Genomic DNA, 15639 nt, shown 5'->3' with positions numbered 1-15639 from the left:
TCTGAGATTTACACTAATTTTTTTAAAATTATTTTTATAATGTATCTTTGTCTCTGTTTCTTGCACCAGGGCCTCTAGGACCCTTTAGGGCCCTGTGGTTATTAAAAAGATAAGGACAGTCTGGTTTATATAAAGAATATGAGACATCCAAGTTGACTTTTTGATCAAGGCTTCTATAAAAACGGTAACCAATAAAGCTATCTCCAATTTCTATAATTCACGGTCCCTTCTCAAATTAATTTTCTTCACCTCATTAATAACAGCCTACCCTCTGTGTTTTTCTGAGGCCTGACTGAGCAAAATATGGAGCAGAATAAAAGAGATGAAGATAAGAAGAAAGCAAGAACAATATCAGGAAGTATAAAAGAAGCAGCAGCAGCTTGAACTTTATCTTGATGGGGTAGGGAGACATTAAAGATTTTAAGTAGAAGATTTTAAATTTAAAGATTAAATTTAAAGATTTTAAGTAGAAAATATTTTATTGAAATCATTCTGAAAGGGTGGAAAGTGGGGTAAAGTAAGGTGAGACTAGATGTGAGCTACGATTACGGCTTAAATATGACATCCAAGATGGAGCACGTCAAGGGATTCCAGAAGTGTTTAAGGGGCATAGTATTGACTGGACAAAAGAATTTGTGAATGAGAGCAAAACCGAGGTCATTCCTGTTATCTGATATTTAAAGGAAAGAAAAAAAAAAAAAAAAAAAGCCCTGGGCAGACAGCGGTGCTTCTTTTCCCGGTCACTCCAGCCCACAAGTTCTAAGGGTCCATATGTGAAGATTCCCGGAAGTTCTATGAACTCCTCAAATTCTTTCTCCTTCAGGATCATAGGTATTTAGTTGCACAAATAATTGGATTGCCTTTAACACATTTCTGCAGCTCTCTTGTGAGATATCGTTGTTTAATCCTCAAAATAGCCCCATAAATTATTTCACAAATGAAGCACCAGAGATACCAACCATAGAGTTAATAAGTGAACACACAAGCCTAGAATTCAAATGCCCTGACTTGCTTCATAGCACTTTGGGTTTCTGGAAAATCCTGTTCCCAAAACTCAGGTGATTTTTTTTTCCTCCCTAAAATGCATCATTTTCAAGTGCAAATCAAAACTCCAACAATCCTAAATCTTACATAAATAGTAAATCCACTCATTATATGAGTTTCAGGTTTATTCCACAACTCTAAGCTAAGCCATTCTGGTGTTTTCTGCATTAGCACTCCACTGGCAAATGTCTAAAGAGTCATAGTATAGAGTTTTAATTGAATCTGCTTAACACTCTCCTGGAGATTTAAGGTAATGTTTCTAAGAGGAAAGGAAAGTAATCCAACAGAGGAGCTTAAAGTCAGCTTGTAAGATTTGAAGAGAAAGAGGTAGAACAATCATATAGCACTTGCATTTATGGCATCAATGGTACAAACCCTAGCAAAGAAATACTTCATTTGAGGTTTGTTCTCAGAGAAACGTTCTCAAAGATGGACAATGGGAGATCAAGAGGAGCCATTTACTCATTCACTGAAAGACATCTACAATCATGAAATGAATCTCCAGAAATATTATTTAATCTCATGAATTCAAGGCCAGTGAGGTTGTTTAAGGGGAAGAAAAGAAATCATAATTTTTAAAAAATTGGATGAACTCTATTTCAATTGGCCAGGGTAGTAGGATATAAGTTTCTCTCTTAGAACCATTCTTTTGTTTACAACACTGTAGTGCTTATTTATAAAAGACAATGTCAAATGGGGAAAGAGAATTTAAGAGTTTAAATGAAGAAAAAAGTAAATATTCAGCAGAATGAACTTATTTTATTTTATTTTTTCAGTGTTCCAAGAGTCATTGTTTACACCACATCCAGTGCTCCATGCAGTACGTGCCCTCCTTAATACCCACGACCAGGCTCACCAACCCCCCATCCACCTCCCCTCCAAGAACCCTGTTTGTTTCTTGGAGTCCACAGTCTCTCATGGTTCGACTCCCCTTCTGATTTCCCCCAATTCACTTTTCCTTTCCTTCTTCTAATGTCCTCTGTTATAGCAGTACCCCACTTCTAGTATTCCCTATGCTTCACAAGTAAGTGAAATCATATGATAAATTGACTGTCTCTCTTTGACTTATATCACTCAGCAGAATAAATTTTAAAAAAGGTCGTCTATTTTCTCTTGGCAGACAAGGAGGACTGAGATTTTCTTATGCCTTTGAATATTATTTTTTTCTATTCCATTTACTTTCTTTCCTTTTTGAGGTCTACCAACTATATGTATGATAAATTAAAATCAATATTATATAATGTAAATTATAAATAATTATTGTTAGTTAACATATATCCTTTGTATTCCCTAATAGTCTATTTCCTATAATCATTTCTGTGTCCTTGTTCTATCCCATCTCTGAGATTGTATGTTCACCATCAAAGTTTCAGCCATGTATACTTTCATTTTTAGTTGCTTCTATTTGTGGCTTTCATCCCTACAATGTACTTTCATCTTTGGACATATTATACGTACAATAAAAAGCACCAATGTTCCACACACAGTTAGATGAAGATCATGGATTATACTCAGCCATTCAGACATAACTATCATCTAACTGAAGATGCAGAACAACTCTGTCTGCCCCCGTGAATCCTTTGTGCCCCATGTCGGGATGCTGAGAGATGATTCTCCTATGAGTCTTAGAATCTTTTATCTAGCTGGGAGGTTTTACCTGGTCTTAAATATTTCTGAGATTTTAACAAAACATCCAACAGTCACATCTCTAATTTTTACCCTGAAGCCACTTCTTCATCTGAGAACCATTTCCAATCTGGACAAGCTGGAGATTGATTTTATTTTCCATTTGGGCAAGTTCTGGGCCTTATTTCCTCTAAATTCCATTTGCAAACTGGATAATCCTCACTTTATTTCCAGTCTTCCCATACTTAATTGTGTCTAGCTAAAAGAAGCCAAGTGATACATTAAAAATCTTGCCTGGTAATGCTTTTAGCTAGAATCATAAACTTATTAGGCATATCCCCCATTTTCCAATTCATTTCAATAAAGAATTTTGCCAATATTTTAACCTCAACAATAAGTTCACTCTTTTTACATCTTTGCCAGTTTTTCAGCCACTGATTTCTGGCCAGTAGCAAAACCAACAATACGTATTTTAGGCCTTGTTATAGCAGTACCCCACTTCTAGTATCAATTTATATATCAGCTATCTATACCACATATTCAACAATTCTATTACTTAGTACCCCAAAACCAAAACTATTCTATTTGTGTATTACACTGTGAACCAGCAATTTGAGATGAACTCAGCTCAGTGTTTTTTCTGCTGGTCTTCCCTGATACCATTTATGTGCCTGGACTGACCAGTGCTAGGTCTCCAAGATGATCTTACTCATATGATTCTTGGGTTCAGTGGTTGGTGCTGGCCACCTGCTGCATCTCTCCTTCATCTCAACCTCCTGGAGGACAAACCAGTCATCAGAAGTCTCACAACATCAGTTTGCCACACTCCATTAATTAAGAAAAGCAAGTCATAAGACTAACCCAGATTCAAGAGGTAGAAAATAACTCCAATTTTTGATGGGAGGAAGAATAATGTCATATTGCAAAAAGGATATTCACAAAATGACAGAAGGGATTATTGCAGCCAACCTTTGCAAACAATCTGCTACTTCCCACAAATGTTCACATGTTGTATCTTTGTTATCATTCAGTTCAAAAGTATTTTCAAATTTCCTTTTTGACCTCTTTTTTTACTATGCTATCTTTAGAATAAATATTGCTAAATTTAAAAGTATGTGGGGATTTTCTGGTTATCTCATTTTATGGATTTCTGATTCAATTTCTCCATGATTAAAAACATATGTGCTATAATTCTGATTCTTTGAAATTTACAGATCTTCATTATATGACTCGCAAATATTGGTGAATACTCAAGGTACACATGAATATATATTCTATACTTACTGGGTCTAATATTCTATATACATCAGTTAGGTCAAAGTAGTTAGAATTTTTAGTGATACCTAAATCTTTACTTACTGATACTTTGTCTACAAGTTCTGTCAATTATTCAGAGTATTAGGATTCTCCAGAGAAACAGAACTGTGTGTGAGTTTTTGTGTGTGTATGATTATGGAGGCTGAGAAGTTCCATGATATGCATCTGCAAGATAGAGACCAAGGAAAGCCTGTGGTCCCTTCCAATCTGTGTCTGAAGGCCTTGAGAACTGGGAGTTCTGATGGCTAAGTCCCAATTCAAGTTAAGAAAACCAAGGTCTCAGCTCAAGAAGTTAGGCAGAGGGACACCTGGGTGGCTCAGTCATTAATTATCTTCCTTTGTCTCAGGTCTTGATCCTGGGTTCTGGGATCCAGCCTTGCATCAGGCTCTCTGCTCAGCAGGAAGCCTGCTTCTCCCACTTCCTCTGCTTGTGTTCCTTCTCTTGCTGTCTATCAATTAAATAAAATCTTTGAAGAAGAAGAAGAAGAGGAGGAGGAGGAGGAGAAGAAGTAGTAGTAGTAGTGGTGGTATAGTAGTAGTATACTAGTAGTTAGGCAGAGAGAAAGAAGTTGCCTTCCCCCACCATTTTATTCACACACTTGATGGATTGAATGACACCTGCCATATTGAGGAACGACAATCTGCTTTACCCAGTCCACTGGGTAATGCTAATTTCTTCCAGAAACATTCTCACAAACACAGCCAGAAGGGTTTAATCAGATATCTGAGCACTTCAGAATTTTGATTAGGGTATTATCTTAATCATTCTTTACCAGGTCTGTCTTCCCCTTGGTCTGGGGACATGTCTTTGGGGTATGTGTTAAGAAGTCAATGTACCCTGAAATAAGTCAAGCAAAGAGAGTCAATTATCATAAGGAGGAGCATAAGGAATAACAATTACCATTACTTATGGAGCATAAGGAATAACACTGAGGACATTGGGAGATGGAGAGGAGAAGTGAGTTGGGGAAATTGGAGAGGGAGACAAACCATGAGAGACTATGGACTCTAAGAAACAAACTGAGGGTTTTGGAGGGGAGGAATTGGGGGGTTAGGGGAGACTGGTGGTGGGTATTAAGGAGTGCATGTATTGCATGGAGCACCACATGAAGTGCATAAACAATAAATTTTGGAACACACACACAAAAAGAAATTAATTTAATTAAATTTTTAAAAAAGAAGTCAATGTATCTTAATCTGCAGGTCCTCTAGGCCATTATCTGACAGTATTCCACCCTTACTTCACTTTTCTTCCCACCATATTCCCTTAACTAGGAGTTCGGATTCAGATATTAGAAACTATTTCTCATCACATTTCCCTCTGTTCTTTGGATCTTTGTTCAATTCTCTGGTTGCCCGTCTATCTCTCTGCATCACAGCACTTTAATCAAATAATGGTTGCATTGTCCCTTCTAGATAATAACATTCACTTTACTATTTCCTGCTAAAATTCAGAGAAGGAAGGTTGACACTAAGCACTATCTCTCTCCTTTCAGCCATATTCCACACTATTTGGCAGGCTTGTGACAAAGTTTGGGGATTAGGAATTCAGCAACTTCCTTTTCCACCAAAAATGAAGAGGAACCTCACCCCTTCTCCAACCCTTCCCACATATAGGTTTTGTATTATATGACAGTTTCTGAGCAAATGAAGTGGAGACAAAAATTCTTCTATTTACAATTTTTAAGTAGAAATTTGTTCTCCAAAGTGACCTATAATATTTAACTTGCAACTCAAAGCCAAGGATCTGACACAATTAGGTTGCACTATCAGAATATATACGCTTTTAAACTTCTCAACTAGACAATTTAATCTGGAAAATTCTCTGAGCCTAATGTATTATCTAGCATTACTCTGCAGCTTTCTAAAAATTGGGTCTCAATGTTGCTAAATACAATGGAGAACTGGGGATCCATTTCCTTCCAGAAATTATTCACAAGAGGAAACAAGGATTAGGTGGTTTTAGCAGCTCCATGCCTGCATTCAGGATTCATTAAACCCATAGAGTAAGTTTCCAATTAGAAGAGTGCAGCTCAAAGCAATCAATTGTTTTGTAATCAGACATTCTAAGTCCATATCCAAATTTAGCATTCCATAGAGTTATATGTACCCCATGAAACATTTTGAAAAATCACAATAATCTAATTAATCTGAGTGGTTTTTCTATATACACAGTCAGTAATATATTCCATTCCCAAACTGAGAAATCATTTTCATAACATTTACTAATACACACTAAGCATCTTCCATGTGAGGGAAGGGGGAACCAGGGTGAAAGTAATATAGCTCCAACTCCATATTTCCAATCTAGCATTAGGTAAATAACTATGTTATCCCCTCAATTGAGCAGGCAAAGAAGAACCCCAAGAATTTCCAGTCTGTAATGAAGCAGCTGTAACTAAATATTTTTGGGTTTAGAGGGTCTTTCTTATTGTAAAAAACAGAAGTCTCTAAAACAGTCTAAGGATCCACTTTCAAATTTAGCTTTGGTCAGTAGAGGCTAACTAACTCTCAGTGAGTTCACCTCATTTAGAGTAAGGAGGTGATGAAGAAATCATTAAATCTCTATTTCTAGGAAGTCATGTGCCCACCATTTTCATTCCAGCAGTTATGGCCAGATGGATGGCAGTTAAGGAAACAAAACATGCTTCTCAGCAAAAAATGCAGTTGGGGCAGAGAGGATAGGTACCAAGAGTCTATACAATGGTTACATAAACACTGATCTCTAAACATCTGCTCTTTCTAACCTTGGAAAGGTCTAGCATCTTTGTAACTCAAAAGGAAACAAGAAGAACATAACACTTAAGAGCATACTACTCTGCATTAACCAGTTACATCCATTCAAGACTAATTTCCACACCCAGACAAATAAACATACATATTAAAGAGAAAATTCCACAGTTCTCACATCAAGAATTTATGGTCCCACATGGGCCATTCAATTATTGGCTTAAGGGAGGCTCCTTTGAAAATTAATTTTCCTTTGAAAAAGCCCTGAAAATTGGTTTTAACTACTGACTTCCCAAGTTCTCCACTTCATTTCAAATAATATCAGGTACTTACACACAAGATGTGGCTACAGCTTCTAAGAGAAAAATGTAACAATTTTTAGTAGGCTCACTTTCATCTCATTCTGCCACCTGCTCATGATACCCAGGGAGGAATAAGAACCTGTCCTACACTTATCTGGTAACTTCCCAAGTTCTCAGATACCCATAAGCTTCTGCACCAGAGAAGCATCCTTCTTCTGTCTGTTAAAAATATGTCATCGATCTTGTGTATGTTTTGTGCCAAGCTAAAAACACTTGGCAGCACAACCTTCAGGACCCAAGACTTTTAAAGATATCTACAAAGCCAATTTTTTCTTTCTAATTCTTACCTACTCAAATTTCCAATTTGAATTAGGCTATGGACCCAAAGGAGTGGTCAGTCCAGGTTGCAGTTGCTACTGGGTCATTTGAAACATGCGTCCTTCACCCTCCACCTTCCTAGGAGCAACTTTCATACCCCAGAGATTCATATCGTATATCAAGTCAGGTTCACAGTGGAATAACTTCATCAAAGGGTTGCTCTCAATGAAGGAAAGAAAAGCTCTTCTTCGTAATTGTCCATCAGATCTATCATGGCACTTTTCCCATAAGTATCTCAGTACCTGGTTTGTTTTCAGAAAATCCTGTCCTAATACAATCTGTGTCAATTTCTAGCTTAGAATGAAGAAATTGGGTGGGTACACATTGTAATATTGGACCAACTCTTCCAGTTATACATACTTCCCTTTGCTTATTATGTATTTGCCAAATACAGAGAAAAGTGTTTCCCCTTTTAGTTGAAATGACAGAGTCTCAGAACACTTATTATACTGGAAACATAATGCACAGCAACAGAAATATGTCCAGCTTGTGGGGGCCTCCACCAGCCTACTATTTCTTACAAACCACCATAATCATAAGTAAGTCTGACATCCAGATCTCAGAGTATAACCAAGAAAATGAGGTTCAAAGGTTAATGCTTTCAAAGGGAAGTAACATGGACTTCTATTCTCAGTGATCCCTAAAAAATACATCATTGTCTTTAAGCACAACTGGGATCCTAACACCAAACTGCCCTGAACACTGCCTCATTTATCATACTGAGAGCTTCTTGTGTAATTATTCTTCCAGCTGGAAGCTTGGACAGAGAACGGAAATGTCCATTACTGGCATAGTGTTAGATAACAAAAAGTAACATTTTTGCAACTTTAGTTGAGATGGCAAAGAGTCAGTGTAAGCAAAGGTTTAAGATTACTGAAAAAGAAAGCTCTCTCCCTTGTACTCTCACTGTGTGTGTGTGTGTGTGTGTGTGTGTGTGATCTTTATCTTAGATTATTCAGACTGTTATAACTGAATACCAAAGACTTGGTGGCTTTTAAACAAAAATTTATTTTAGCTCTGGAAGTTGGGAAGTCCAAGATCAAGGTGCTGACAGATTCAGTTTCTGGTGAGAGCCCATCTCCTATTTCATAGACAGTTGTCTTCTCCCTGTGTCCTTACATAGCAGAAGAGGAGAGGGGGATTCTCTGGGGCTTTCTTTTATAAAGACACTAATCCCCTAATTAGCTCCCAAAGGCCCCATCTCCAAATACAATCAATTGGGAATTAGGTTTCAACATATGTATTTTGTGTGGAAGGAGGGTGGCACACAAACATTCAGTCTCTAGCAATATTTTATATATTTTTAAATTACACAGGTAAATTATGACAGCACATTAAAGTACTGAAACTTTTCAGATAAGATCAGAATTCCTTTTAGCTAACACTTTGCCCTAGCCTCTTCTTACCTCTCCCCCAAAATAACCTATTCCTACAGCTTCCATTCTCATCTTCTTGTAACCCTACCACCTCGATATTATGAAGAAACACAGTCCAACTTACCAGAGGATGAGTGATCAGGTGGAGAACGGAAGAGAATGAGCCAACATCCAGCATCAACTGCCCCATATCTGAGTGAGAATGACTTGGATCCTCCAGCCACACAGAAACCTTCAAATAATTATAGCTTGAACAATCCCACATGAAACCAGGATAAGGTTCCTCCAGGTTACCAACCTACAGAAAATGACAAATAATAGACCTCTGCTTAAAACTGTGATGTTTCATATTATAGAGCAACAGACAACTGAAACAGAACCTTTGTCCATTTTTCTACTAGGTTAGTTATTTCTCTTTTTCAACTTGTTTTTGATCTTATATTCTGAAACCTATTCCTTTTTTTTTTTTAAGATTTTATTTACTTATTTGACAGAGAGAGATCACAAGTAGGCAGAGAGGAAGACAGAGAGGAGGAAGCAGGCTCCCCACTGAGCCGACAGCCCAATGTGGGGCTCGATCCCAGGACCCTGGGATCATGACCTGAGCCAAAGCCACAGGTTTTAACCCACTGAGCCACCCAGGCACTCCAAAACCTATTCCTTCTTAATGAATGATAGGTCTCACAGATATTTTCCTCTAGTCTACCAGTTGTTGTATCAATCAAAGTTGAGTAAGAAAAAAAGAATCAGTAGAAGATATATTTTAACAGAGTTATTGTAAGGAACTAGCTTATGCAATTGTAGGGGTTGGCTTGATAAGCCTAAAATCCATACAGCAAAGTCTCTCCAAATTAACTGAAGCTGCAATCCATGGGGTATAATTCCCTCTCCTTCAAGGAAATCTCACTTCTGTCTTAAGGCCTTCAAGGAATTAAATCAGGGCCACTCACATAATCTAAAATAATCACCTTTACTTAAAGTCAGCTAGTTATGGACTTTAATAACATCTTCAAAACACCTTCATGGCAGAACCTAGATTCATGGCTGATTGAAAAATTGGGATCACAACCTACTACCTAAGGGGACATTTAAAATTGATCACTACTTTTGTCTTAAAACTTATTTGGTGTCCTAAAAGAAAACCTTGTGCATTGCTGGTAGGAATGCAAACTGGTGCAGCCACTGTGGAAAATAGTATGGATATTCTTCAAAAAGTTAAAAATAGAACTACCCTACAATCCAGTAATCTCACCACTGGGCATTTTCTCCAAAAATACAAAAACACTAATTCAAAAAGAGATACGTACCCCATTATTACAGTATTATTTACAATGGATAAATTATGAATGCAATCCAAGTGTCCATCAATAGATGAATGGATAAATAAGATGTCTCACTCACACACACATACACACACACACACACACACACAGAGGAATATTATTCGGCCATAAAAAACAAAATCTTGCATTTGCAACAACAGTTGTTGATCTGGAGGGCATAATTCTAAGTGAAGTAAGTAAAAAAAAAAAGACAAATACTTTATGACTTCACTCATATGTAGAATTTAAAATAGAAAGCAAACAAACAAAGAAAAAAAGAGGTAAACCAAAAAACAGACTCTTAACTATAGAGAGGAAACTGATGGTTACCATAGGCGAGGTGGGTAGAAGTATGGGTGAAATAGATGAAGGGGATTAGCAGTACATTTATCATGAGGAGCAGTTATCTATACTGGAATTTAAATAAATAAATACATAAATAGATACAAATAAGTAAAAATATATATGACATCTTTACTTAAAGTTAAGCTTTTAACTCTAATGTGATCAAATTTATCAATCTTCTCCTTTATGTCTTTTTGGTATAATTTTAAAAACCACCCCTTTTGTCCATATTTACAAACAAATTCTATTGACAGTCTTTGTGGGTTTGTTTGCTTTTTAAAAGTCTTTGTATTATTATTAAATACTTTATCTACCTGCATTTTTTTAATGACTGGCATATGGCAAGAAAACCAACTTTCCCCCCAAAATGGACAGCCAAATGTCCCAACATGAATTCTTGAAAAATTAAACTTTTAACCATTTATTTGAAATGCCATGCTGTTTATAAGTAGAGGTTTTTTTTTTTTTTTTAAAGATTTTATTCATTTATTTGACAGAGAGAGATGACAAGCAGGTAGAGAGGCAGGCAGAGAGAGAGGAGGAAGCAGGCTCCCTGCTGAGCAGAGAGCCCGATTTGGGGCTCGATCCCAGGACCCTGGGATCATGACCCGAGCGGAAGACAGTGGCTTAACCCACTGAGCCACCCAGGCGTCCCTATAAGTAGAGGTTTTACAGGAACATTATTCCTGTATTTTTTGCCTTTTCATAGGAGACAGGGCCAATATTTTCTTCACATTGTGAGTCAAGGCCAATTCACTGATCAGAAAGATAGGGTATTGGCACCATCCTGTGTACGTAGAGGTGCTGATGTCTTGCCCTTTAATCTGTGTATTCACTCATATGCTAAGCATTAGAAACAAGCTTTTTGGATCAAAAAGAATGAATTATCAGTTGTGTATGTGCTGAGTTTGAGAAGTTCATTATAGATTCTGGATATCAACCTTTTGTCTGCACTATCTTCTCTGATTCCGTGGGTTGCCTCTTTGTTTGTTGACTGTTTCCTTTGCTGCGCAGAAGCTTTTGATCTTGATGAAGTCCCAAAAGTTCATCTTCACTTTTGTTTCCTTTGCCTTTGGAGATGTATCTTGAAAGAAGTTGCTGTGGCTGATATTGAAGAGATTACTGCCTATGTTCTCCTCTAGGATTCTGATGGATTCCTGTGTCACGTTGAGGTCTTTTATCCATTTTGAGTTTATCTTTGTGTATGGTGTAAGAGAATGGTCGAGTTTCATTCTTCTACATATAGCTGTCTAATTTTCCCAGCACCACTTATTGAAGAGACTGTCTTTTTTCCACTGTATATTTTTTCCTGCTTTGTCGAAGATCATTTGACCATAGAGTTGAGGGTCCACATCGGCACTCTCTAATCTGTTCCACTAGTCTATGTGTCTGTTTTTATGCCAGTATCATGCTGCCTTGCTGATCGCAGCTTTGTAGTAAAGCTTAAAATAAGGTAACATGATGCCGCCAGGTTTTTTTGTTTGTTTGTTTTTCAATATTTCCTTAGCAATTCAGGGTCTCTTCTAATTCCATACAAATTTCAGGATTATTTGCTCCAGCTCTTTGAAAAATACTGGTGAAATTTTGATTGGAATGGCATTAAAAGTATAGATTGCTCATGGCAGTATAGACATTTTAACTCAACACACACAAAACTGATAATCATATCAAAAAATGGGCAGAAGATATGAACAGACACTTCTCCAATGAAGACATACAAATGGCTATCAGACACATGAAAAAACGTTCATCATCACTAGCCATTAGGGAGATTCAAATCAAAACCACATTGAGATACCACCTTACACCAGTTAGAATGGCCAAAATTAGCAAGACAGGAAACAACGTGTGTTGGAGAGGATGTGGAGAAAGGGGAACCCTCTTCCACTGTTGGTGGGAATGCAAGTTGGTGCAGCTACTTTGGAGAGCAGTGTAGAGATTCCTCAAGAAATTAAAAATAGAGCTTCCCTATGACCCTGCAATTGCACTACTGGGTATTTACCCCAAAGATACAGATGTAGTGAAAAGAAGGGCCATCTGTACCCCAATGTTTATAGCAGCAATAGCCACAGTCACCAAACTGTGGAAAGAACCAAGATGCCCTTCAACCAACGAATGGATAACGAAGATGTGGTCCATATACACTATGGAGTATTATGCCTCCATCAGAAAGGATGAATACCCAACTTTTGTAGCAACATGGACGGGACTGGAAGAGATTATGCTGAGTGAAATGAGTCAAGCAGAGAGAGCCAATTATCATATGGTTTCACTTATTTGTGGAGCATAACAAATAACATGGAGGACCTGGGGAGATGGAGAGGAGAAGGGAGTTGAGGGTAATTGGAAGGGGAGGTGAACCATAAGAGACTATGGACACTGAAAAACAACCTGAGGGTTTTCGAGGGGCAGGGGATGGGAGGTTGGGGGAACCAGGTAGTGGGTATTGGGGAGGTTATATATTGAATGGAGCACTGGGTGTGGTGCAAAAACAATGAATACTCAGGGAGGAGTCAAGATGGCAGAGAAGTAGCAGGCTGAGACTACTTCAGCTAGGAGGAGATCAGCTAGATAGCTTATCTAAAGACTTCAAACACCTACAAATCCAACTGCAGATCGAAGAGAAGAACAGCAATTCTAGAAACAGAAAATCAACCACTTTCTGAAAGGTAGGACTGGCGGAGAAGTGAATCCAAAGCGAAGGGAAGATAGACACCGGGGGGAGGGGCTGGCTCCCAGCAAGCGACGGAGCAACAGAGCACAAAATCAGGACTTTTACAAGTCTGTTCCACTGAAGGACATCGCTCCAGAGGCTAAACCGGGGTGAAGCCCATGCGGGGTCAGCATGGCCTCAGGTCCCGCAGGGTCACAGAAGGATCGGGGGCTTCTGAGTGTCGCAGAGCTTGCAGGTATTAGAACAGGGAAGGAAGCCGGATATAGAGACAGAGCCAAGGAGTGAGTTCCCAGCTCAGGGTTACCTTGAATCAGTAGCAGGCTCGGGGAGCTCGGAGCATGGCCAGAGGCCAGGGAGACGGGAGTAATTGGGTGCGGTTCTCTGAGGGTGCACTGAGGAGTGGGGACCCGGGCTCTCAGCTCCTCCGGGCCAGAGACCAGGAGGCCACTATTTTCATTCCCATCCTCTGGATCTCTACAGATAGCGCTCAGGGAACAAAAGCTCCCGAAAGCAAATCCGAGCAGATTACCCAGCCCGGCCCCTGGTAAGGGCGGTGCAATTCCGCCTGAGGCAAAGACGCTTGAGAATCACTACAACAGGCCCCTCCCCCAGAAGATCAACAAGAAATCCAGCCAGGATCAAGTTCACATACCAAGGAGTACAGGCTCAATATCAAGGAGAGCAGCGAATTCCAGAGGAGGAGAAATGGCTTTCTCCCCATGATTCTTTAGTCTTGCAGTTAATTTAATTGTTTTTTCTTTTTCAATTTTTTTCTCTTCTGATAAATTTTTCTTAACTTTTACGCTTTTCTTTTTTAATGTTTTTTTATATAATTTTTAATTTTTTATAAACATATATTTTTATCCCCAGGGGTACAGGTCAACAGATGAATGGATTAATGTTTTTTAACTAGTTTATCTAATATATATATTTTTTCTTTTTTATACTTTTTCTTTATTCATTTTTTTTAATTGTTTATTTTGTTTGCTTTTTTTTTTCTTTCTGAAACTCTTTTTATCCCCTTTCTCCCCCCTCATGATTTGGGATCTCTTCTGATTTGGCTAAAGCATCTTTTCCTGGGGTTATAGCCACTCTTTTAGTATTTTACTTGCACCTTCATATACTCTTATCTGGACAAAATGACAAGGCGGAAAAATTCACCACAAAAAAAAAGAACAAGAGGCAGTACCGAAGGCTAGGGACCTAATCAATACAGACATTGGTAATATGTCAGATGTAGAGTTCAGAGTGATGATTCTCAAGGTTCTAGCCAGGCTCGAAAAAGACATGGAAGATATTAGAGAAATCCTCACGGGAGATATAAAAGCCCTTTCTGGAGAAATAAAAGAACAAAAATCTAACCAAGTTGAAATCAAAAAAGCTATTAATGAGGTGCAATTAAAAAAATGGAGGCTCTCAATGTTAGGATAAATGAGGCAGAAGAAAGAATTAGTGATATAGAAGACCAAATGACAGAGAATAAAGAAGCTGAGCAAAAGAGGGACAAACAGCTACTGGACCACGAGGGGAGAATTCGAGAGATAAGTGACACCATAAGACAAAACATTAGAATAATTGGGATTCCAGAAGATGACGAAGGAGAGAGGAGAGCAGAAGGTATACTGGAGAGAATTATTGGGGAGAATGTCCCCAATATGGCAAAGGGAACAAGCATCAAAATCCAGGAGGTGCAGAGAACCCCCCTCAAAATCAATAAGAATAAGTCCACACCCCATCACCTAATAGTAAAATTTACAAGTCTCAGTGACAAAGAGAAAATCCTGAAAGCAGCCCAGGAAAAGAAGTCTGTAACATACAATGGTAAAAATATTACATTGGCAGCAGACTTATCCACAGAGACCTGGCAGGCCAGAAAGAGCTGGCATGATATTTTCAGAGCACTAAACGAGAAAAACATGCAGCCAAGAATACTATAGCCAGCTAGGCTATCATTGAAAATAGAAGGAGAGATTAAAAACTTCCAAGACAAACAAAAACTGAAAGAATTTGCAAACACCAAACCAGCTCTACAGGAAATATTGAAAGTGGTCCTCTAAGCAAAGAGAGAGCCTAAAAGTAGTAGATCAGAAAGGAACAGAGGCAATATACAGTAAGAGTCACCTTACAGGCAATACAATGGCACTAAATTCATATCTCTCAATAGTTACCCTGAATGTTAATGGGCTAAATGCCCCAATCAAAAGACACAGGGTATCAGAATGGATAAGAAAACAAAACCCACCTATATGTTACCTACAAGAAACTCATTTCAAACCCATAGACACCCCCAGATTTAAAGTGAGGGGGTGGAAAAGAACTTACCATGCTAATGGGCATCAGAAGAAAGCAGGAGTGGCAGTCCTTATATCAGATTAATTAGACTTTAAGCCAAAGACTCTAATAAGAGATGAGGAAGGACACTATATCATACTCAAAGGATCTGTCCAACAAGAATATATAACAATTTTAAATATCTATGCCCCCAAAGTGGGAGCAGCCAACTATATAAACCAATTAATAACAAA

The 15639-nt window shown here is 38.2% G+C and overlaps 1 long non-coding RNA gene across 2 annotated transcripts in view; it reads right to left on the bottom strand.

The window, feature by feature from the left end:
• LOC131825272 (uncharacterized) overlaps nucleotides 1–15639 on the bottom strand; it is a 99846-nt gene that overhangs the window by 36398 nt on the left and 47809 nt on the right. For both annotated transcript variants that reach the window (XR_009351186.1, XR_009351187.1), the window contains exon 4: nucleotides 8898–9071. This is a non-coding gene — a long non-coding RNA (uncharacterized LOC131825272). The remainder of the gene's footprint in view (nucleotides 1–8897; nucleotides 9072–15639) is intronic.

Source organism: Mustela lutreola, chromosome 2 (genome assembly GCF_030435805.1).
Source record: "Mustela lutreola isolate mMusLut2 chromosome 2, mMusLut2.pri, whole genome shotgun sequence".
Classification (NCBI taxonomy): Eukaryota; Metazoa; Chordata; class Mammalia; order Carnivora; family Mustelidae; genus Mustela; species Mustela lutreola.
The sequence above is the reverse complement of the archived record's forward strand: the minus strand, read 5'-3'. Positions and strand labels throughout refer to the sequence as shown.